The following is a 24,137-nucleotide window of genomic DNA, read 5'->3' on the forward strand; positions in this document are numbered from 1 at the left end:
TTGAGGATGGGACCGAGTCGACCACGGAGGGGATCCTGCGGGACGGGACCGCGGCGGGATCCTGCGGGACTGGACCGCGGCGGGATCCTGCGGGACGGAACCGCGGTCGGGGCGGGAGCGCGCGGCGCGAGCGCCATCTGCTGGTCGGGGAGCGGCGTGCGGGGGCCCCGCTCCGACACCGCACCGTGACGAGCGCCCGCCACCTACTGCACCTCCTGCCACTGCCCTGTAACATCCGCCCGACACCTCCTGCACCTCCTGCCACTGCCCTGTAACATCCGCCCGACACCTCCTGCCACTGCCCCGTAACGCAGTGCCTGTCGTTGCCCGTCATTGCCCCATAATACATACCCACCACTGCCCGCCACTGCTCTGTAACATGTGCCTGCCACTGCCTGCCATTGCCCCATAACATGTGCCCAACACCGCCTGCCACCACACTGTAGCCTGTGCCTGTCATCACCCACCAGCAACTGCCATGGCCTGCCACTGCCCCGTGCATCCCGCAGTGTGAGTGGGCAGCAGATTTACCCCCACCCACCCGTGAGCCTGGCTGCCTGTGGCCGGCACAGTCTGGGGGGGGGGACAGAGGAGCAGGCACCTCTCCACACATACAAAGCATGCGAAAGGCACGTTTTACAGAGGGCAACGGCAATGGAAATCTCACTCTGAGCATGATGCCAGCACAGCTGTCTCCACCATCCCAACTCCAGTCCCTGAGAGGTTCTGAGACAATAGGGTGTTGAGACAACAGGGCATGAGCTTTCCCTGCTGTGGGCCACCCTGATCCCTCTGCCAGTGTCCTCAGGCTGAGCTCAGAGTCATCTTTACACTCACCAGTGTGCCAGAGGTTTGTGCTACTCAACTCTTGTTATCTCTTGCAGGTGGCTTCAAGATGACTCCAGAGCTTTGCCTGAAAACCTGCAGCGCCTTTAGCTCCAGTAATTTAGATTTGAGTAAGACATCTACAGTAGACACTGTAGAAAGCATCTCTCGCTCTCTGATGGGTTTATCATCTTTGGCAGGAAAATGTGTTCTTCCAAAAGCCTAAGTCTCCTTTCTGGAAGGAGTGAGAGGGCTAATCATCCAAAACAGTCCTTCAGCAATCCCTGGACCCTGGCTGAGAGCACACATCCTGCTAGCCCCACCAAGCTGTGTCTGTAGGACATAAATATTCCCTCCTACAGCAATCAGCACCTGGGACTCAAGTGGCTGGCCAAGGTAAGAGTGTATCATTTGAGAGGATGGAGCAAAATGAGATGATCTCAGCTGTTTGTTCTCATTGGAAAACTGTTGAAGAGACAATATTCCCATTCCAGTGCCAGTGGCCTGGTGTGACCTGCTTTGCTGCAAATGTCTGTCTTTGGCTCACACTTTTAGCTCTTCTCCACCACACATTTATAAAGTTTCAGGAAAAAAAGATTCAGATAATTTTCTGATGGATTTTGCCATTGTCTTCATGCCAAGTTCACTGAAAAAAAAGATGCCCTTTGAGAAAGTTCAAGAAGTGAAAAATCCACAACTTCCCTCATCAAATTATTCCAAGGACTAACTGCCCTCTCAGTTAAATTTAATTACCAAATTCTAATTTGCATTTGTCTGGCTTTATCTGCAGCTCTGCCTTTCCCCCTCTTCCTTCTCTATTTATACTACTTGGTAGAAACTCAGTCCCATATTTTCTCAATTGTTTGGAGTTTGGTGTGGGCATTTTATTAGCTAAACCAGCTAAGCCCATTACAGTTGCCACTTTAAGTAATATCTTGAGGGTTTTGGCTATTTTTATTCTTTCCAGCATATTTTTCAATTTTTCAACATCCACTTTGAAGTGTGAAGTGTTGATTTCTACAGGTATTCCAGTTTCAGTACAATGAGGAAGACCATGGACAGAGGAAAATCCCAAAACACATGGCTCCTGTGTTGACATACCTAGGCATATTTATGACCATATTGACTCTTTTATTGAAGATTCTCACTGAAAGCTTACACTTCTCTCTTCTGCTTTCCAGCAGTCTTGCTGGTTTTTCTGCAACCATTGCCTACAGTTCTTCTTTTTGACACATTACTTTCACTTTATTTTAATAAAAGTCAATTGATTTGAAAAGGCATGGCTTAAATAATGATTTTTTTTGCTCTATAAACATTACGTTTTACCATAAGACAGACCCCATTTGATTCCCAAAGACAGCTACTTTATGAACTTTGTGGTGGTAACACGTGAAGTCCGTATTGTACATTTCAGGTAGACATGACCATATTTTTTGTCCTCATTGTCAGAGACTGAGGACTGAGGCACAGTAGCAGTCTAACACTTTACAGCATGATGAGTTTTGGTGACTAGCTGTGTGCACTGTGTGCATGCCCTTAGCCCATAGCAAACATAAAAGCATTTAAGCTTAAACCTCAGTGCAAGCTGGATACATCGCTTTGTATGTGTACTTTTAAACCACTGGGAATTCATTTAGCAATTTCTTGTCACCTGTTTATCTGAGCCCTGAGTTGGGAATGTGGTCTCAGAAGTTCTTCCATCTCCAGGACTATATTTTCTCTAGTACCACTAATGTGAAATAACCAAATAGCATAGGAGTTATTAAAAAGACAAAGAAAATGCATTGTAAAGAGTTAAAAAACCTTTGAATTACATCCATGTTTGCATTCCAAGAGAAGTTAATTGCTTACATCTGTCTCTTTGGACAGTTTTTTGTCAGGTCTGCCCATAATTTCTGTTATCTTTGCAGAGACAATCTCTGTGTTGTGGTCAGAGATCTTCCTCTTCAGATCTATGCTATCCATAGAGGTTGCTTTTGCTTTTCATGTCAGTTTTCTCCAGTTATTAACATATGGTATTTGTGGAAAAGTTTAACTATTTCCAAGAGGGTTATATAAAAATGCCTTATGCCAGCAGACGTGATTCACTTTATTGGAATAATGGTGCACACTCCTAGAAATTGCACTCTTTTAAGTAGGTTGATTTCAGATTAAAGTTGAAATTAAAAAAAAGAAGAAAATTATGTAGATGAATGTTAAAGTATCCCACTGAGATTCTAAAGACTTACCAATGATTAACTGCTTTCTTAAAACCACTTAACTGCTGTTTAACCTCTTAGACCTTACCCTACAGATCCTTCTCTATACACAAGAAAAATACCTAAACCTTCACTTGCAATCCTCTCTTTTTATTAATGTTTCTGCCAAGTATCTTTTGGAAAATATATGAATGGTGGTTTCAGACCATTTGTAATGATCTTGCTCTTCACCAGAGTCCCTGGATGCCTCTTTTTACTGCACTTTGAGATAAAAGTGTATTGCAAATCATTTGTAAATAAAAGAAGACAACAGATCTGAAGTTGAGAGCTTAAGGCAAAGGATGCATGCTGGTGCTCACCTTGGTGGGACATTCCTTCCCAGTAATAGAAACTAAAGCTGACATGAAAAAGCTTGCCTTTTTCTGTTTTCCTCTGCTTTTCTTTCTCTCTCACCTCCCCCCCACCCCCCAACTCAACCCCTGCCCCCAACCCCATTTATTTATTTTAATAACAATATTGCTGCTCCAGCTAACACAGTAAGGGGTTAGGGTTGGAAGAGTATGAACAGTGTTACCAACTGCTTGTCCCCACTTTGCCCCTTTTCAACTTCAGTAATGTGGTTGAAATGACTGTTTCCTCCCTACACTGAGTCTTGTCAGTCATACCCCTACCTTCAGTGGTTCTGCACTCCTAGGAATAAGAAAATGGGAAATTTTCCAAACAGATGTAAAAGATTGAAGCTGAAAGGTTATTCTTGTCTTTCAAAACACATCCTTCTGAAATCTTGTATGGAAGGCATTATCCAAATGATAAGCAGGGTGAAATAACCTAGACTTTGTCCTTGGAGAGAGACAGATCAATTATTTCTTGTTATGAATAGAATCTTTAGTTACATTTGTACAGTTGCTTGGCAGTTTAGTCAGCTTTGCTACAGTCAGCTCAAGGCTATAGGCATAGGTGAGGGTGGAAATGCACTGCTTGATTCTCCTGAGTGCACTCTGACCTGCCAGCAAGGTGCAAGGAGACTCCCTACAGCTACTTGTAAGGCCAGTTTTGAAGATAAAACCCCACTCTACTTGGGAAAGTAAAAAACCACAGCACTAATCTCTAGGAAACTGTCTTCTTGTTTCTCAACATTTGTGCCATCGACTAACTCAAATTTCTTCATTGCTCAAGACATTTTAATTTTGTCTTGTGGGGATAAGGATATTTCTGCTTTACATCCTGGTTGCACTTTTCCTCAAGAAATAATTTATCTGTCTCTTTCTTCTCTTCCCAGTTCTTCCCTTTTATGTGTGTTTTGAGGTAGTCTACCAAGTTTATTATGGGTGGCTAAAATAGTACTGTTCAATGAACCTTTCCAGTTGTCTTAATCCTGGTGCCCAGGACTCCCTGTATGCACCTACCACATACATTGAACCAAGGAGTATAGTCTAAATTGGATGTATTGCATCTTTCAGTATTTTTTGATAAAAAAGACCATAAGCTATTGTGGACCATGTCTGGAGCTGACAGAGGTGGGGCAGCTTTGAGTGGTAGCTAACAGGGGGAAGGTGTGATCCAGGAGGAAGGAGCCATCCTGGTTCTGAATGCTCTGCTTTTTTGACTACTTTGAAGCATTAAGCAACTTGACAGCTTGTCCATAATTAAAGGATTTGCTAAGATAGCTCTGTGATAGACTGACTGCAATGCTGAGATGCAGCAGCACTTTTTCTTTCTGCTATCATTTATACAAACTCCCAAAGGAAAATCAGTTGTGCTAATTAGGACTTGTAAGTCTAAATGCCAATATATAACTCCAAGGTATAGAGGAAAAAGCTCTTCAGGAATAATATCTTCCCTGTACAGAACACACAGCAAAACATTTATATAAAAGGTTAGTCTGAAGCCAGTGGAAAGGCAGGAATCAACCATTTTTAAAATATCTTTGTTAACATTTATCTGTAGCAGAATGAATTTGGACATTGCCACCTCCTGAGCAAACACCCATTATTTGCGCATTTCAAAATATCCCACAGTACATCTGAGTCTGTGTTGTTCATATCAATAGAGAAGCAAAAGTGAAACTGAGGGTAAAAGAAAGACATCTTGACTAATTGCAATTCTAAAGGTTAGACATTCAAGAACACGGATATCTGCTTTATTTTTTCTCCCTGAATTCTTTACCTTTCCATGCAACTGAGATATAAAATAAATTACTTAAGAATATTAAGATAAAAATAACTTCCAGTAAAGTGCTTTTTCATTAAGTTGTTGGTTACATATTGATGTTTAAACAACTGTAGAAAGAAAATCAATAATGACTGCAGCAGTTTGGAGGAAATTCTTTAAAAATAGAATTCCTTTTAATATCCATGGCAAAGGGGAAAAAAATCAGTGATATTATCACCTGTCAAAAATAACCAATCTCTAGTTAATTTCTTTTGTTTGTTTAAATATGATCGTGAACAAGTTATTTGTATTTTATTTGATATGACACAGCTTTAAATCAGTATTTATAGAGTTTGACAACCAAGCATGTGGGGGTCCTGATTAAAACCAGCAGCAACTGAGGCCCAGGAAACAGGGTGAACATAGAGCATAGAGCCCCCCAAAGCTCTACAGCACAATATTAACCTACACACCTGAAAAATTCCTGAGACCTGCAGATTACGTGCAACATTTCAATGTAAAGACTCATACACCTAGAACAAATGTTCCTTTAGTTTTATGAAAATTGGGAAATAGGTTTCTTGAAACATGCCTGACATCCATGAGTCTGTTCCTTGCGCCCATCCTTCACTGCCCACAGAATCCAGGCTCTCACCTGTGTTGGCCTCAGCCATTAATTTTCTCCAGTCAAGCGCACAAAAAAAACTGCTGCCCCCAGTCTGGACATGCTTTAATTCAAACTGGATTTAACACAGGAAAGAACCTGGTAATATAGTTATATTTCCTGGGAAAATCCTAAAGTGTCTCAACAGATAACGCACCTGGACACTCCAGGAATGTAAAGCCAGCCAAGTTATAGCAATATATGGCGTACTTTGTTGTCCATCCTCATCTAGGTTAATCTAGATTCTCAGAACTAGGTATCTTTCATATAAGTGGGAGCTGAGTTGCGACTCACACTTATCTTCCACCTTAAAATTATGCATTTTCAAAACTGCAGGAAAGGACTGTGTTAGAGCACCTAATTCTCAAGAGAAATACTGATTTGAAATCTGTCTTTATTTGTAGCTGTGACCAGACGAGTTTATACCCTGGCAGACAGAAGTTTATTATAACAATTTGGGCCCTAGCAAAGTGGTAAATTCCAGCTGGAATGATCTGGTAACAAATATTTTCTTGGCAAAATAGAAGCATTTTATAGTAAAAATACCAACTTCCTGAAAAAATAGAATTGTTTTTCTTCTGAGCAAAAATGAAAATGAAATATTGTGTTTCAGGTTGGCTCAAATAAAATTGTTTTGTTAACCAACAGCATGTTCCAGCATCCATGCCTAGGCCCCACAGCTGTCGACGTGCAGGCAGCAGTTCTGCCCATGGGTGCCAGAGCTCTGTCCCAGAGCAGAAGGGAGGTGTTTAATTCCACAGGGGAAGCACAGTGAAGGACATGGCGTTCTTATTGTTCTTGTTGTCTAGGTTGTGGTCACTTCTCTGTCAAATGCTATCAATCCTCTTCTGGGCTCTTCTCAGTCCAAGTGCCCAAGCCATGCCCTTGGGTTTCTGAACTGGGGCTTTTCCTTGGTAGTTTGCATCCAAATCCCCTAATCTTTCCACCATTTACTTACCCCATGTTCTAACCTAGCATTATTTTCTCTTGCTTAATTTCCTGCTTGCACTCCTACTCCTTCCTTGGCTGCTGCTCTGTTCAGTGCCTTCTTGGCATAGTTATTTCCTCATTCATGTTGACTAATCCTGCAGACATCTTCGTGCCATCAGAAAGCTTCCTCCCTTGATGACCTTCCAGGTCATCACTGTGCAATGGAAGCACTCGAGCTAGTCACAATCATCCTGGGTAACTGAAGCTGGAATTCAGTCTGTCAGAACATACAGGACAGAAGACTCTTAGAGAGCTGACAACAGCAAAAAAGGAAAGACTGGAGAACTAAAACACCTCCTGAAAATACAAAGAAGAAAAAGATGGAAAAACAATAGTGAGAGAATGACTGTTTTCAAACTGACTTTGATACCATGGCAAGAAAATCTAAAATAAAAAAATTAACACAGGTTTAATGTTCCAGCTTCCAATAACAAGACATTCCCTACTGCGGGGTCACCTCTTTAATCAGCTTGAAAGTTCCCAGCTTAGGAAGACATCACAGGTTTCCGAATCTCTTTCGGGGCTCAGGGAAAGTCACTATTGCCAAAATAATGTCTCATATGCACAACTACTGTCAGCACAAGAATTTTCACCCTGCAGCAAATGTGTAAAACTTAAACTAGTTTAACCCTCTGCACTGAAGCTAACCTAGTTCCAGTGTTATGCATTTGTGATGGGTTAAAATGCACACACAACCGCTGGGATGATGTGCATCACCCCAGGATAAGCCATTTCCATGAATGCACTTGCTGCCTTTCAGAGATTCTACAGATACCTCATCCAGGCTTTCTTGACCCAAAGTTTTGGGTTTTTTTCCTTTATGTAAATGGTCCTCGGGAGCAGTCCTGTGATGAAAAAAGAGGCCACTTTCTGTCTAATCATCTCCTTGCCAAAATACTTAATATCTTCTTATTGAAAATGCGAAATCACTGGGATGGGAGACTGCTTGTGATGCTATAAGGTGATTGATATCACTAAACGAATTCTGTACACTTGTGCTCTGCAAGCACTGTGCTGTCAATACATGTCAATAACAGACTTATCACAAAATAAATAAATTATATGTGCCTGTGGTAAGCTGCAGCTCCAGTCTAAGCAGAGCAAGTAATTACAGAGGGAAACAATTTCTCCTTCAGATGGTTTTTAGGAGTATGAAGGATTAGTCAACTTTGGCAGCACTGATTTAGCAGGAATCTGGTGGACCTTAGTAGAGGAGGAATATTATCCCTCCTGCTTCTATGCTGGTGGTAGAATTTTGACAAAGAGTTCCTAAGAGATCGCTCAAAGCACATGACTGCATGTAATTCATTAGCTCAGCTGCACCTGAGGTCTTGGATTTTCTGGACAGGGTGTGCTTCTGCAAAGTGACTATAAAAAATAGAGACCAGGCTCAAGTGCAAATCTCCAGAGGAAGTCCAGATGGCTATTCTAAAAATGCAATCAAAAAAGCCCTCTGGCCTTGATGATTTGTAGGCTGATTTTAATAAGAATTATCAGAGCATTTTCTCTCACAAACTGTGAGAGGATTTTTCAGTACTGAAATAACAATCTGTCACTCAATTAAAATTTGTTTATACCACAAACCACAGGGAACTCAGATGGTGAAGGATAGAAAGTGGCACTGACAAACCAATTTGTCAGTTTTATTCTTTGGGTTCAGTTTATCCTCTTGTCTTTTCTCTGAAATCTTAAAAAATATCTGAATAAATGTTACAATAGTTCTGGGAAGGTTATAGAAAGAATAAATTTGACTAGATTTGAGGAAGTCAAGGTCTGAGCAATTAACACTTCAGTCATGGTTGGCTGAAGATACAATTACAAAAATCTTAGCGCAAAATGATGTTACATGGGAATGTGGTATGTTGTCTTTGTTGCCATATTACAGTGTTTGAACACCTTTTAATGAACATAGAGATGAAGTCTGGAGGATATCGAGTAACAAGTATTGGCACAACTTTTGAGAAATGGTTGCTCAAGAGATTATTTTCTAATGTTCATGCACACTGTGGCCAGCAAGGAACACTCTTAATGAAAAGAAAAAATTAAAAATTAATGTCTTGTCTTTCACAATGTATTATTAAGCTGTGACACTCATTTTTACAAAATACTGAGGTCAAGAGTTTGGCAGTGTTAAAAGAAAGATTACATTTTATAAGGATAATACTAAATCAAATGGGGTGGAAAAAAATCAGGTAATACACAACCTCCCTGCTGCAGGTATAGACATCACCTAATTTATAATAAGACAAATCTTTCCCTTGACAGGTTATGCTGCAAATGTTCACCACCGGGTTTCCTGATGCTCCCTCCCTCTGCCAAGAATAATCTCCCTGAGGCAATGACCACACCAGCAAACCACCAGGGCGTGTCCAGTTCCCCTAGTACTTCTTGAACAGATTTCACCCAAAGAAGGGCCCATCAAAATTACTGTGACCTTAACAGAAAAGCACGGTCTCAATCATGACCAGGAAATGACCTTCAATTCTTGTACAGCCTGTTTGGTCTAAGAGATTGCCATTTTAATCTAAAAAGGGCCAAACTAGATGGGTAACTGCTGGTAGGGCAGGGTATAAACAGTGCAAGGGGTATTAGGGGGCCAGCACAGACAAAAGTATTCAGGTCTCTGAAGTGTTAACTGACAAATTGTTCTTTAGCTTCTTCCACTGTCACCCACAAGAAATTTGAGGTAATCAGAAAAGGCAATGTTCTGCTCCAGATTGTTATAAAACATGATTCCTTTCTATGGGAACAAAAAATAAAGCAATTCTCTGTGAAATTTTATACACAGAAAGAACTGTACAAAGGTAAACTCCAACAAAGAATGGCACAGGGATGAGAGAACCATCACAATACATAAAATTATGCTTTTGTTAAAATGCTTTGTTAAAAGCATCTTCTTCTGTAAACCAAAATAGCTGACCAAAAAAAAAAAAAAGCTGATTTTAAAATGGGAAATTTCAGTGAATACTTCCTTTAGCTCTGTGCAGAGTTATGCTCCCAAGTAGGGGAAATGGTAAGGAAGACTACAAACAGAGGAGCATGCTGAACAGGAGGAATGAGAGTCAGGCTGTGAGACCTGGTCTCATTCATAACTGTTGATTCATTGATTTCTGACATGAATACAACTCCTTTCCAATTCCCAGGATCCTATTGCTCCTCTAACTTACTTGAACTCCAGTTTCATATTTCCCCTATGACAACAGCATTGTAACAAATCCCAGCAATTGCGTTTTTAGCACAAGACTCACCAAGGAGGTGTCTGGGAGATGAAATCGTAACAAGTAGCAGCACATGAAGCTTCATTGAAAGATGGGACACTCCATGTGAGAGTAAAAGAAAAGGCCAGCAGCTGCAGCTCCAAGGAGGAAATTTAATGGGCCACAGAACACTATATTTGAGGATGCTGAACTGATTGCTGAGTGAGTTAAGACAGAAATGCGCTTTTCCCATTCAGCACAGAGGAGGTGGAAGATTCAAGTATCTGCCTGCCAAAGACTGTTTTCCTCTGAAGCCTCCGGCACTGCCCATGAGAAAGGTGGGGGACAGGGAGTGAGGGCTTGCTGCAGTGTCCAGTGCCATCTCTGACATCCAGAGAAGACACATCTGCCTCTTCAGGGTGTGCAGGGTTTGGGTCACATCTATCAGCTCCATGCCGGTATCTCAGATGCTCCACTGAACACCCCTGGCCCCTGATGTTCAGGCAACCAGACTGAGCCCCAGAGCTCCATAGGACTGAAATAGGAGCTCAGACACCTAAATTTAGATGCAGATGTCATTGTCTAGAGATGAACCTGGACCCTGTAATGTGTTATCTGTGGCTGAGTGTTAACTGCTCTATGATTAAAGTATATATGCTGGTAACATAATAAGACCTTGCAAACCAAAGTGCAGCATCTCAAATGTCCACACATTTTTGTGAAGAGGAACAGTAAATATTTGATCTGTAGATGAGGTTTTGGAAAAAGAAATGACACTGTGGCTAAATATATCATTTGAATCTTATCCTGTGAATCTCAGAAAACCTGAGTTGGCAGTGTTTTTTTCAGTCAGAATTTCCCCTGCTGCACATGGGATGATAGACTTGTGACTGCGAGTACCATTGTGGGCAGAGTGGGAAGGGGAGGTGATCTCTTCCCATAGGCATGGAGCAAACCCAGCAAGCATGACATTCCATCTATGCAATGATCTGGGCCTCTGTGCTCCCTTTGGTCAAGGGGAATCTGCTTTCACCTTCCTGTGCTGCAGAGCTGGCTTTTTTCTGCATCCTCTTCACCATTTACTGGAGCACAAGGAATTGGATTACATTAACCTCTGTGTTCATACAAGGGAGGAGGAAAGGCTTTTGCTTCTCTTCTTCCTGGCTGCACAGGTCCAATGACATTCTCGCCCCGGGGTGCTGTACTGGCTTGATTAAACCCTGAACAAGAACAGCCAGATCTGACTTAAAGCTTTTACTACTTAAAACAATTTTTGGAAAGGGTTAATGATCAGTTTGAAAATCCTGTATTAAAGACATAAGGCTATACATGTGGAATAATGCAGAATGTTTCATTTTCAAATGGATTTGCTCCATTCTATTTAAATCTGTGACCTTCAGGGAATCAAGTTAGTTCTAGCTTTTAGTTTATAGATTTTGTGTTTGGTATTCAAGGTTGACTTCTTGCTTGATTAGACACAGGCAAATGCTTGCAGCTGCTGTACTACAGTGGAAATGAAGTCCTATACTGTATTTAGTCAGAAATGTCAAGAACCTAGTAGTTATCTACAAAGAATTCATTTTGTCTTCCATTAGCAGCATTAAGGTAAGTTTGGTGCTCTTTTGTTTTCATGTTGCAAAACATAAAAATGTCATAAAGTGGAATATATGAGATGATTTGAAGACGGCCATCCTTATTTACACAGGGAGTACCATTCTGTTGCTAATTCATTATCACTATCATCACAGAAACAGTAGATGAAAGTTCAAGCAATTTGGAAAAATATTTACCTGCTAAAGGAGCCATGCTGGCTGTCCTAGTAACACAGTAAAAGCATGCTAAAATTTCCAGAGAATTGGATGAAGTAAAATTCATATTGTGTGGCACATAGGAAGAAAAGAAAATAAAACAAATACACAGGGCCAAGAAAGGTTCAGAAAAAACAAGAGTGTTGTGTTTGCCCCTGATAGTTGCTTCAGATGCACTGGTACTGGCAGAAGCTGGTCTGCCCAGCCAGCTCCCTATACCACTGTCTGCACACAGTCTTTCAATACTGCAGAGTCTTTCCAGCCTGTAGGTAAATGCTGCATGTCCTTTGGCCACCTAATAGCTGCCATAGATTGTGACCCACCTTTTGCAAACGGTGTGTCAGAAGCATGGAACAAGTCTGCACCTCCTAAGAATATAAGGTGCTCTATCTGGGGCCTGCTGTACTTGAAGCTGGCTGCTCTCAGGGGCTGCCAAAGCTGAGGGCATTCTCAGATCTAGCTTAAGAAAGTCTGTGTTCAAGACTGTTTTCAGGCTGTTTCAGATCTCATTTGCCTTGGTAGCAGCTGGCAGTGTCAGGGCCCACTCTTCTAGGAGGAGGCCATTGCTGTGTCTGCTGATGGGCAGTGACATGAAACTGGGCCAGAAGAGTTTGAAGGCAATCAGGCCAGGCACTGAGTGCTATCCATGGGCATGTAGAGCTGCCCTTGGAGAAGCTCTAGTACTGCGCTGGGAAGTATCATTATCTTGCCCCAGAAACATATCCCAAGGTCTTGCCTATGAATTGGCCCTCATCATATAGTCCTGGTCAGCATCTCCAGGGATACACCACTGTTATGCTGCTGTTTCATGTTCCCAGCTCCAACATAAGCATCAGCTTCAAGTCAGACCTTTGCCTTACAATGTTTGGTTTACAAATATTACTGAATTTATAGCTGAGTGAAGAGAGACAAATCTAGTTTGCAGTCAAAGTAAACACCTTAGAAATGACCTTTGCTAGTACACAGCTGTTATGCATCAGTTGGAAATGAGCTTGACAAGAGAATACACATTGACTACTTCTTTTGATGCACAGTTCAAGTGCAGACTTGAGAGATTGTTGACTGGGAACCTTCAGATATGGATCAGGGAAAGAATGTTTTCACACACAGCTTCCTCCTCCGCCTGTTCTTTACTTCCTTTAATACAGTTTCTAGATACTTCCCCAATACTTCAGCAATAGTAGGTGATGAAGAAATCTACTTAGGGTCTTTAGAAGTTATTCTAGACATACATTCAAAAGATTTTTTTGATGCTACAGGAACATAACTATTTTTCTTCACTTATTAAGTCAGGATTCAATCAGCTATTTTTTTAATTTTTATTTTTAGGAGTTGCCAGTGCAAACCAGAGAAAATAAATATAAATAAATGTCCTGAATATATGTCTTTGTATTTGAAGAGATCAGACCTTTCAGCATTGCTATCAAGGTACACAGTGCACTGAAATCTCAGGAAGATAGAGTAAGGATTAACCTTTGTATAGGAAGGTCCTAAAATTGTTATCAGAATTACAATAGCTCTCAGGGGTCTCCATGTGAGAATGCAAGGGATCTTCAGATTCACTTCTTTCCTTGAGGAAGATCAGGAAGGAAAGGGTTATCTAGAACTCCACTGTGGTGTAGCTGTCCATGAACGAACTGTAACTCAAAATTGTCTGCAAGCATTAGGGGGACCAAATAATATGCTTTTGGTACCAGATCTGATGCTGTTCTGTGCCCATCAGAGGTGGTGATCAGTGAGATTGCATAGGCTGTAAGTTCTCAGATGTGAAACACGTGGCTCTCCCAGGACTTGTTCTGCCACTGCCTGTGAACACAGCCTGGTGTACTATTCTCTTTGTATCACTTTGTCCACCAATGCCCTTCTCATCTCCCAGCTGTGGTGACTGAGCGATTTCTCTCCATTCTGAGGACTGAAGGTCTGCCAGATCAGACCCACCCTTGTAAAAGCTCAAGAAGCAAAGGCTGCTCCAGAGCAGGCTGTAGTGTAAATGTAACTTGCTTACATTATACCCTGAAAAGGGTCAAGCACAGATGACTTATTGTTGCTTCTAAGCTATGTAACCAGCACTGGCCACCTCACAATGCCCAGAAAAGGTGTAACCTGCCAATATTCTGTCACAGTGCTGTTCTTGGTGTTGAGGTCAGTTTGTGCTCTGCTGAAAGCAGCACTGTCACTCCAAGTGTGAGTTCAACCAACACCTCTTACATCACCCTTCACTTCCTGATGCAAAGGGGTTAAAACCTCTTTATATCCGGATGCAGCTGAGTGATTGGTAATGGCAGTGTGGTCACTCCAGCTCAGCTTAGAGCATGAACAGGGTCCTGATTGGGAGGAAACACTTGGCCAAACTCCTGTGGGGTTGGCTGAACCTCATGGCACTATGAAGAGCAAAACATAGTCCTGCTACAGAATTACAACAGGAGTTTGTCATCTAGAGCACCATGGAGATCCAAAGAAATACAACAAAACCCTGTGTGGTCTGGAAACTTCTACCACTGGGCCCTATTCACCATTCCCTGTGAAAGTACCATCTCCCCGTCATGGAGGACTGGCTTCTTCTCTGGGCAGCTGCCAGGTGCAAGGAACAACCATCTACATCCTGCCTATGGCTCCCTTCTGACAGCAGCATCTTACATAATAGTTTGCAAACAAATAAATGAAATGATGCTTTAATTGTAATTTGTGACAATAGTGTTGAATGTTGCAGTGCTGCAGGTAGAGCGAACCAGCAGCTTCCTTCCTTAGGGCTGTCTTAAATGATGGGCAGGTTTCTTTAACCAACATCAGCAGAATCTGCACAAGCTCATGCCACCATTCAGAACTGAGGGACACTCAGAATATGAACATATGTTTTAGTGGTCTTGAAGGAGAACTGTCTGAAGTAAACTGAGGACTAGAACGGAAAAAGGCTCAAAGTGACACAGCACAGATGAGGAAGCCAAGGCACAGAGTCAGGGTTAAATACTTGGGTTTGTGAAAAAACTGAAGGAGGAGCAAGATTTGAGGTTGAAAGCTGGCAAAAAAAAGGGAGCATGAGAAGAGAAGCTATGCTATGTCTCTTATTCCTTCTGTGAAAACAAGCAGTGTTCTAAGATCAACAGATAAAATTTGCCAGTGAGGATGTTTCATGGCATTGCCTAATCCATGGACCAAAACTTTTCAGAGTATCGGTTTGAGGTTGGTGGCCTATCCTGTGCATTTCCTGAACGGCCCAATCTATTGGCTTTGTGCCTGGGAGCTCAACTGCATTGTTTAAAATATGGCATGCATCTCAGATCCAAGTGATTACTGGCTGATTCATATAAATGTTAATATGGCATGCATCTCAGATCCAAGTGATTACTGGCTGATTCATATAAATGTTAATATGAATATGGAGGTGAGGGCTTTTCTTTTCCCCACAGAAGACTGCAAAATAAATCATAGATACTAATGTTGATGTCTTGGAAATGAAAGCTAAAGTAAACTGTCAATGAGACTTACGTAAATGGCTCCAATAATTTTGTTTTGAAGGGAACTCAAACTCTTAGCATCAGCCAGCTGGCACATTCAAAGTCTGTAAATATTAAAAGCTTTTCTTCGGCAAGAATACCAAAATACTACTGGTATCCCTGGCATGTAATTCAAATTAAAATTAAGTCAACTGGAAATGTTATCACAAACCTTAAATAGTCCTGATATCTACTACATGGAGAGCTTCATTATGCCAGCCTGACATGACCTCAAGTAGTGCTTGAACAATGAAGACTGTGCTGGGTGATTCCCTGTTAGGTACCTGAAGTGTTTGATAAGAGGCATGTTTTCTTAGACAACTTGGTACCTTTTCTTTGATGTGACACTGCAGTGATAAACCTCTCCTGGCTCTTTCTCTAGTTAGCACTAGGCTGGACTGCTGCATAACCAAGGTAGGTTTTTCTCTGTCTAGCCCTTGATGTTTGAGATATCCTGAGCCTTTTTCATAAGACTAAAAAGCACATAAGCCCTTTGGAGAAGGTCAACCCAGCAGCACATCTTCTGAATGCTGAAGCTGTGAATGTACTGAGGATTACTGGATATGCAGTGGCTCTTGATGAACATGTCCAGCCTGTTGTGTGAGCACTCTGTGCAACTGCTTAATACATAGGTAGAGAACCACTCAGAGAATTCCCACACAATTTGAAATCCTGTAGAAATAGAGCAGTTGCTCAAAGTATGTGCAGAGAATATTTGAAGAAGATGATTCTGGGAGAGGCTGGCTATGCAGTAGCCTTATCTGTTCCTGATTCCTGGAAAATGTGTTTCACAGCCTAGTAAGGGTGTCCTGCTTGTTACCTTTGCTTGTATTGATTCAGTCTGATATATTTGCAAAGATGGCAGTTTGCTTATTAGTGCACAGATTATTTCTGTAGTCCAATGTTAAGAAAAAGCTGCAAAACGCTCCTTGGTGGCTACTTCCCAAAGCTCCCACACAGAAGCTCCCACACAGAAGCCAATGGCTTCTGGCAGCCTGGGCTATGATGTGCATGCCCTATCGGCCCCAAATCTCTCTGAACTGCATGAACAAGAGTTTGAGTCCATGCTAAGACACTGTGTGTTCCTTGGTTCCTTCTCCTTCTCCTCTCCTCAGTCCTCCAGAAGGGTGAAAGTGAGAAAACTTGTGGGTTGAGATAAAGACAATTTAACTGCTAAAGCAAAAGCCATGCACATAAGCAAAGTAAAGCAAAACAAGGAACTAATTCACCACTTCCCATGGACAGGCAGGTGTTCAGGCATCCCCAGGAAAGCAAGTCTTCATCACACGTAATGCTGACTTGGGAAAGATAAACACTCTCTGGACATTTTCTCTTTCCTTCTTATTCCCTCAGTTTTATGTCCTGAGCCTTATGCCATATGGCATGGAATATGCCTTAGGTCAGTTGGGATCCACTATCCTGACTCTGTCCCCTCCCAACTCCTTGTGCACCCCCAGCCTCCTCACTGGTGGGGTGGGATGAGAGGCAGAAAGAGCCTTATACTGTGTAAGCACTGATCAGCAATAATGAAAACATCCCTGAATAATCAACACTGTTTTCATCATAAATCCAAAGCACAGCCCTATACCAGCTACTATGAAGAAAATTAACTCCATCCCTGCCAAAACCAGCACAATCCAGAGGTGAGACTCATCAAACAAACCAGAGCATGGAGGTGCCCCTCTGTCAGTTGGCCCCGTGGCTGTGGCACCGATGCTCACTGCATGTGCTCCAACATGTGAGCAGCTGCATCTGTGCAGCAACCTGGCAAACCCCACCAGAGCTCTCCATGGCACAGCACTTAGCCTGGGAAGACCAAGACCTGTAGAATTTGTAATTTAGTTTTTCCAGTTCTGTGCTCTGTAATGATGAATCTGGCAGAAATTACAATTTTGTATTGTTGAAATATCAAAAAAGTAATGCCTGTGATGCAGAAAGAATACATTGCCAGGCACAATTACTTTTGCATAAAAAGCAATAGGAGATGGTATAAGATGTAGACTTCCATTTTTCCTGTCTTTTCAAGCATGAGCTTGGCAAAGGGTTAGGTATACATAATGCAATATTCCATGGTTATGCAGAAGGAGAACTTGTGCAGTATGCCATTGTATTTTTCAAGGTTATCTAATGAAAGAGGCCAAAAGTGTGTCTAGACTTTTTTTCCTGCAAGTCAGTAATGTGGAATATAATAAAATATTTATGTTACATAACAGAAACCCTCTGGTTATGCTTTATTTTTGGAAATGTTAAAAAAAAAGAGCCAGGGCTTCTCTGAGATGAGCATTTACTAACTTACAGGGAAATGCAATATGGGTTTAGCAGAAGCCACGAAAAAAAGCAGCAGATTGATGTAGCAAGTGGAGTGCTCTGGAGTTCTGTTGCATTGTGCTCGCTGCAAGCCCCTGTCACATGGAGGATTATGTGCTTATGGCATTTGCTAGGAGGGCAGTTTTTCTCTGTTTCCCCACACAAATGTGTGTCTTGTGTATGCTTCTAAGGGTTTTAACTTAGATGGAGTGTGTTTCAACTCTGAATTACCACTGAGTAGTTAATACTCTGCCAGGGAGTGATACAAGAGAGGAAAATAGAGCTCAGCCTGAGCATACTAGTAATACCCACACTTTCTAAACAGGGTTGGAGGCTGGTTTTGCTAAACTATTGAAAATGAGGAGGTGCAGGATCACCTGCTGCTGGTGATGCTGAAGTGTTTGTCTCTCTCATTGTTAACTCTTGGAGTGCAAAATAGGTTTTGAAATGTTCTGTGATAACATCACATCGTCACAGGCATACTTGGCCTTTTCCAAATTGATGCAAAAATACCACAGAAAGATAAATACAATCTTCCTGACATGTCACCTTGTTATTTCATCACAGCATTGCTACATAACAATGTTATACCACACCATGCCATTATCTACCTCCTGACAGGCTATTATCCTAGGTAAGGGTTCAAGTATCCTGCCGACAAATTTGATAAGTGAACAGATGCAGAAAATAAAAAAAAAAAAAGGAAGGATCACTTAGTGGAGAAAAGGTTGGCAGAGAGCCTGAACCTCAAAATTGCAACTCTGTTGGTGATCAGGTCAGGGAGAATGGACTCACACACATAATTCTGTGTCATGCTACTGGTCTTATTTATTCAGCTAACAGTCCTGAAATCAAAACAGCCTAATTATTTGTCATAAAAAAGACTCAGTGGTTTTCAGCACTGGCAGGATTTTTTTCACCCCTGCTTTAGCACCTGTTTATCTGAGGGCTGTTTGCACCAGCCTGTAACTGGCTAAACTGGCAGTGGTCAACGGGAAAACCAGATTTTGTATCTTCTCTGGTCAAGGCTTTCATGCTGGGTACTAATAGCCAGGCTGTGCAGAGCTGTTTTCAGGGATAAAAATGGATAATGGTGAAGAGACAAGGACTGTTGGTGACTGCTCAAGATTTATAGTGGGGGTTTTTCCCCATTCCTCTGTGGAAGTGTGTTCCCTGTAGCTGATGAGGACAATGTTGTTCCTTCCACAGCTCTCATGTTAGAATTCAAAGTGGGGAAGATGAGTGATAGGGACCAGAGGTTTTTACAGGGCCATATATAGTTTGTGCTTACTGTTATCTGGAGAAGGTTGCTGATTTTCTGCTTATTCTCTGAGACCCATGAGAAGGAAAAATGCCTTCTGTATCCCAGTGTTACACAAACAACACAATATAAAGCAAACATCAGCTAGGATCAGGACAGTACTAGGTTTTCTGAGTCCATGAGGAACAGAATGCTTAGTTATTAATATCTGCAAAATATTATAAGAGATGAAACTCGAAAAGTCACTGCCCCTGTCTGCTGGCAGATGGACGGTATGTGGCAGTACAGAGGCAGAGACAGGACAAGGACAGGCCATTAACTGCTCCACTGATGGAAGCAGTCACCCTCACTTCTGCGCAGTCACTCAAGCCTAATGCAGTGGCTGATGCAAATGTTCCAGGGAGCACCGAAACAAAACACACACCAGTATCTGCCCAGCACGGAGGTACAGGGATGAATGGCAAATTCTTACTAACATATAAGGATGCCACAAATCCTGCAACTATTGAAAAGTTGGAAGAATGCTGGAAAAGTGATTAGTAGTGTCCAAAGTAGGAGGATATTTAGCTGTCAGATTCAGCTTCTCCTGCAAAGGCTGCTAGGCTTCTATGTGGTCACGAATATGTTGTTTTCTGATGAGGATACAGTATTTGCACATAGATTAAGGAAATGTGTGATGGCAAGAGCCTACTTTTCATCTGCTACTACAGTGCTGGGCAGTAAAGGAAAGGGGGGAGCCCCACTCTCCAAATACACAGTGCACCACATGGAGGAAACATATACCAATTGGCAGGCAAGAGACAGCTTGAAAAACTTCCAAGCAGCTGAATTTACTTCTAGAATTTCCAAATCATGCAAAATCAGAGCAGCCCAGGCATGCTCTGCCCTTTCCTCAGCTCTCTGCCCATCCCCACTATTTCCCTTCAGCTCTCTGTTCAGTCAGGGCTGTCTGTGTTCCTGTACCAGTGGTATGCCAGTGTGTGGCTTCAGCCTTACACAATTAAAAGTTTAAGAGACTTGTGATAAAGAAGGCACGTTCTTAAAGTAAATATAAATGTTCTCCATTTGCTTCAGACTCTACAATAATTTTTTCCAAATTTCATGTTCTCCATTGGTCCGATTTACACAAACTCACACTAATTAGCTGCAGAGCTTCTTTTAAATTTACAAAAGCAATCATTCTCTGAAATACTCAATGCTATGCTCAACTCCCTCTGAATAGACTTTAATGACACAGTAACTATGGTTACAGTATATGAAATATGCAGCCATGAAATGGGGAAATGTAACAGTGTAATATAATTTTCTCTGGAAAATAAAGGGTTTTGGCATATTTGCATTATTTAGTACATCACATTAAGTATTTCATGTTTGTATTCGTTATGAAAATAAAAGTCATAACAGACAAAGTGATTTTTGAATTCTCTTCAGTGGCAAACAGTACCATGGAGAAAGCATTTTCCCTGATAAAATGGGATATTTTAGCTGGACGTCTGTAAGTGCCATTCTGGTAAATTGAAGTTACAGCATGTTGGAAACAAGCCGATAGATCCACTGTGACTGGAGCAGCCATATGTCACAGAGCTCAGGCTTTTAATCTTGGTGGCCACTGGGAGGAAGCAGCTAAACTCGTCATCTGCAGAACTGAGCAGGTAACACATGGAATCCATGGAGCAGCACAGGAAGCCAAGACTGGCTGTATTGTGTTTTCAGGCATTTTGCTTTCCTGATGCTATTTGTTATTACATCTGCTTAACTGGTGTAAACCAACCTATTTCACATAAATCAAGCCTGCGGCTAAATGATACTCTGAATATTTTTTTAAAGCTGAGCCCCCTCCATCAAAGTTTCATATATCATATGACCCTTTTGCATGAGGATTGAGGATCCTGAGATCTCTCCTCTCCTGACAATCTGCTTTCTGCAGCAGACTTGGTTGTACTGGTGGGCTGGAACATGATCTAGAGCATTTTATCTCTCCAACTTACAGCTTTAACATCTCTGCTTTGGTGGTTTGTTAGGAAAAGGGAGAAGGATGGCCAGAACAGGACAAAGGGAGTGGCAAAATGCAGCCTCTCCCTAACTTTTGCTCTACCTGTATTGCAAGCTGCCATATACAGGAAAAATACAATAGGTTGTGTGCGTTGTCCATCTCTACTTTGGAGTTGTAGAGAAAATGTGAACCAACTTAGCTGTAGTGACGGAAACTCAAAAGCTTGCTTCCGAAGTAGATGCTCCCTGTTGCTCTGTCCTCTCTGGGGGGCAACTTCATAGTGGTCCTGACAAGCCCATCTGCTTAGTTGTATTTGCTGCAGTGATGCCACAACAAGTGGCAAATAGCCTTGAAATGACGGTTTTCAAGCAGTTACTTTATTTTCTCTTGAAGTATTCATCAGATGACATTAGATGAGAAAGGTATTTGTATAACCTAGTCTCTTCATGACAAACTGATGTGCAAGAGAAAAGATTAAATTAATTGAAAAACATTGATTATGAATAGGCCATTTAGCTCTAGCCTCAAGCAAAACACCTTATCAGCTAGGCATAGAAAGATGCTCTTAGTTCAGCTGTACCTCTTGTCCTCCCAGCTGCAACCTAGTGAGAGAATCACAAAGGAAGGAATATTAATCTTAGAAAATACAAAAGGTTGAAAGGTTGGTGGAAATCCTTCAGTTCCATTTAGGTCAGGCTGGTATTCAGCAACTACTTCTGTCCAATTAGGCAATGGAGCGGATCCGCTTTTTGTCCCCATGTCTTGTGCAACCTTGTTGCAGAAACAGAAGTGGTCAATTAGATTTTTATTCCAGTTTCCAAACATAGATATAATAGGAGTCAATTTAGGGAAATGAGACTGGATTTCTTTTTTCTTTGCTAGCATGTTATCCTTTTGTTGTTTGTTTTTGAATAATTTTTTTCCCCACCATGTAGCAAGATCAAATTTGGAACCTCCATTTTGCTTAGCTAGATCTTATTTTCTCTAATACAATCCTCTTATTAGGACTATCAAATGCAGTCAAAGATGACATAGAAAATGTAATTAAGATTTACATGTATATGTTCTTTATAACCTTTGACTCAATTTCTGAGATATTTCATCTGTGCAGAATCAACAAAAAGGGCAGGACTCTTTTCTGAATCTTCTGCATGTTGAAATGATTAATGAGACAGAGTCATGGAATGGTTTGTGTTGGAAGGAACCTTAAAGATCACCTAGTTCCAACATCCTTGACGTGGGCAGGGACACCTTCTGCTAGACAAGATTACTCAGAGCCTCATCCTACATGGCCTTGAACACTTCCAGGGATGGGGCACCCACATCTCCTCTGGAAAACTTGTTTCAGTGTCCCGCCACCCTCACAATAAAGAATTTCTTCCTTATGTCCAATCTAAATCTACCCTCTTTCAGTTTAAAGCTATTCTCCCTTGTTCTATCATGACATGCCCTTGCAAAAAGTCCCTCTCCACCTTGCTTGTAGGCCCCTTTAGGTACTGGAAGGTGCTCTAAGATCCCCCAGAGCCTTCTCTTGGGGCTCAACAGCTCCAATTTCATCAGCCTGCCATAATAGGAGAGGTACTCCAGCACTTTATCATCTCTGTGACCCTCATCTGGACTTATTCAAACAGGTCCATGTCCTTCTTGTGTTGGAGGCCCCAGAGTTGAGTGAGTACCCTGTGCAGAAGGGGAAAATCACCACCTCCCTTGACTGACTGCCAGCACTGCTTCGGATGCAGCCCCGGACACAGCTGGCTTTCCAGACTATGAATGCACATTATCAAATCATGCTGAGGTTCTCGTTCACCAACACACCCCCAAGTCCTTCTCTTCAGGCTACTCTCAGTCCTTTCTCTGCTCAGCCTGTACATGTGCTTGGGATTGCCCTGACTGAGGTGCAGGACCTTGTACTGGTTAAACTTCATGAAGTTCACGTGGGCCCACCCATCAAGCCTGTCCAAGTCCCTCTAAACTTCTCCTCACAGCAGAGTATGTCTCTAAGATATTTACAAAACACTTGTCACAATGGGAACAAAATTAAACTTCAGAAAAACAAAGAACAAAACTATTTCCTACTCCTCTGTATGCTTCTGAAGAAAAAGAAGGAACAAATAGAGCACCAGCTCCAAACTTCAGCCAACCTTTGAGTTCATTTCAAGCAGAAAGTAGCAAGGACAATCATCTCCCTCCCTGCTTTCTTTAAAGAATTTAACACCACCAAAGAAGTCAAAGGACTTATTTGAGAAAGTAATGACTACGTCCTCATATATGTAGTGTCATTCTTATAAAAAGCATGGTAAAATCCTAATCTTCATTGAGTCAATGCAAAAATTATCATTGATATAATTTTTTTTTCTTTTCAAGTGAAATGCAGTTCCAGCACTCTCTTCAACACTTGGACTTGAAGTAAGTACTTCATGACTGCCAGCCATCCAGACAGAACTATTAGTCAGAGGACCAGACTCACGATAGTCAGGATTTCATGGCCCTTCTGAAGTCTCAGTGACAGACTGATGCTGGTTCTTGCTCTGTCGACACGATTGTGCCCACGTACCCTGGTTCAGCTCTGCACATCACAGAGGGTGGTGGCAAAAGCACCTCCTACCCCACTCTTACCCAAATGCACAGAGCTGATGTGCCTGCTCACTGAACAATGTGTCCTCAAACTATTCTGATGTTCTCAATAATTCAAACTAACTAAAAATAGATGTGATTTTAAAGAGTAATTATAGACTACTATTATCCTTTGAAACTGAGTGAGTATATCAAATTATAATCAAAGGGCAAAGACATAGAACTATCTTGGGGTTTACTTGGGTTTTTGCTGCTATGATTTTGAACTATACATTTCCACATCCATTGGGTTCTGCAACCAATAGCAACTCATGGTATCATATATTGTGGTTTCTTCTCCAGTCCTCCTTACATACAAAAATGTCAGCTGGAGACATCTTGGAAGCTTGCCATCTAAAGTCTAATACACATTGTTAGATACTATTAACACATGATCCTTGTGTTTTATGGTCAAAACCTGTGCTGGCCTCATCCAGGAGCGTTTCCTGATTAAGGGCTGCCACACCGGGATTGACCCACAGCATTACTGAAGAGACTTTGACAAGATCAGTTGATGCAGTAAACATCACATTCAGACTTGCAGTGGTGTTTAAGTTCTTCTTGAACTATATTTATGCTATTTTTTAAAATAACCCTGCTGGTAGATCTTTTTACTTAAAATTGCTGCATTGCAAC

The sequence above is a fragment of the Pithys albifrons genome, chromosome 4 (genome assembly GCF_047495875.1).
Source record: "Pithys albifrons albifrons isolate INPA30051 chromosome 4, PitAlb_v1, whole genome shotgun sequence".
NCBI classification, from domain to species: Eukaryota; Metazoa; Chordata; class Aves; order Passeriformes; family Thamnophilidae; genus Pithys; species Pithys albifrons.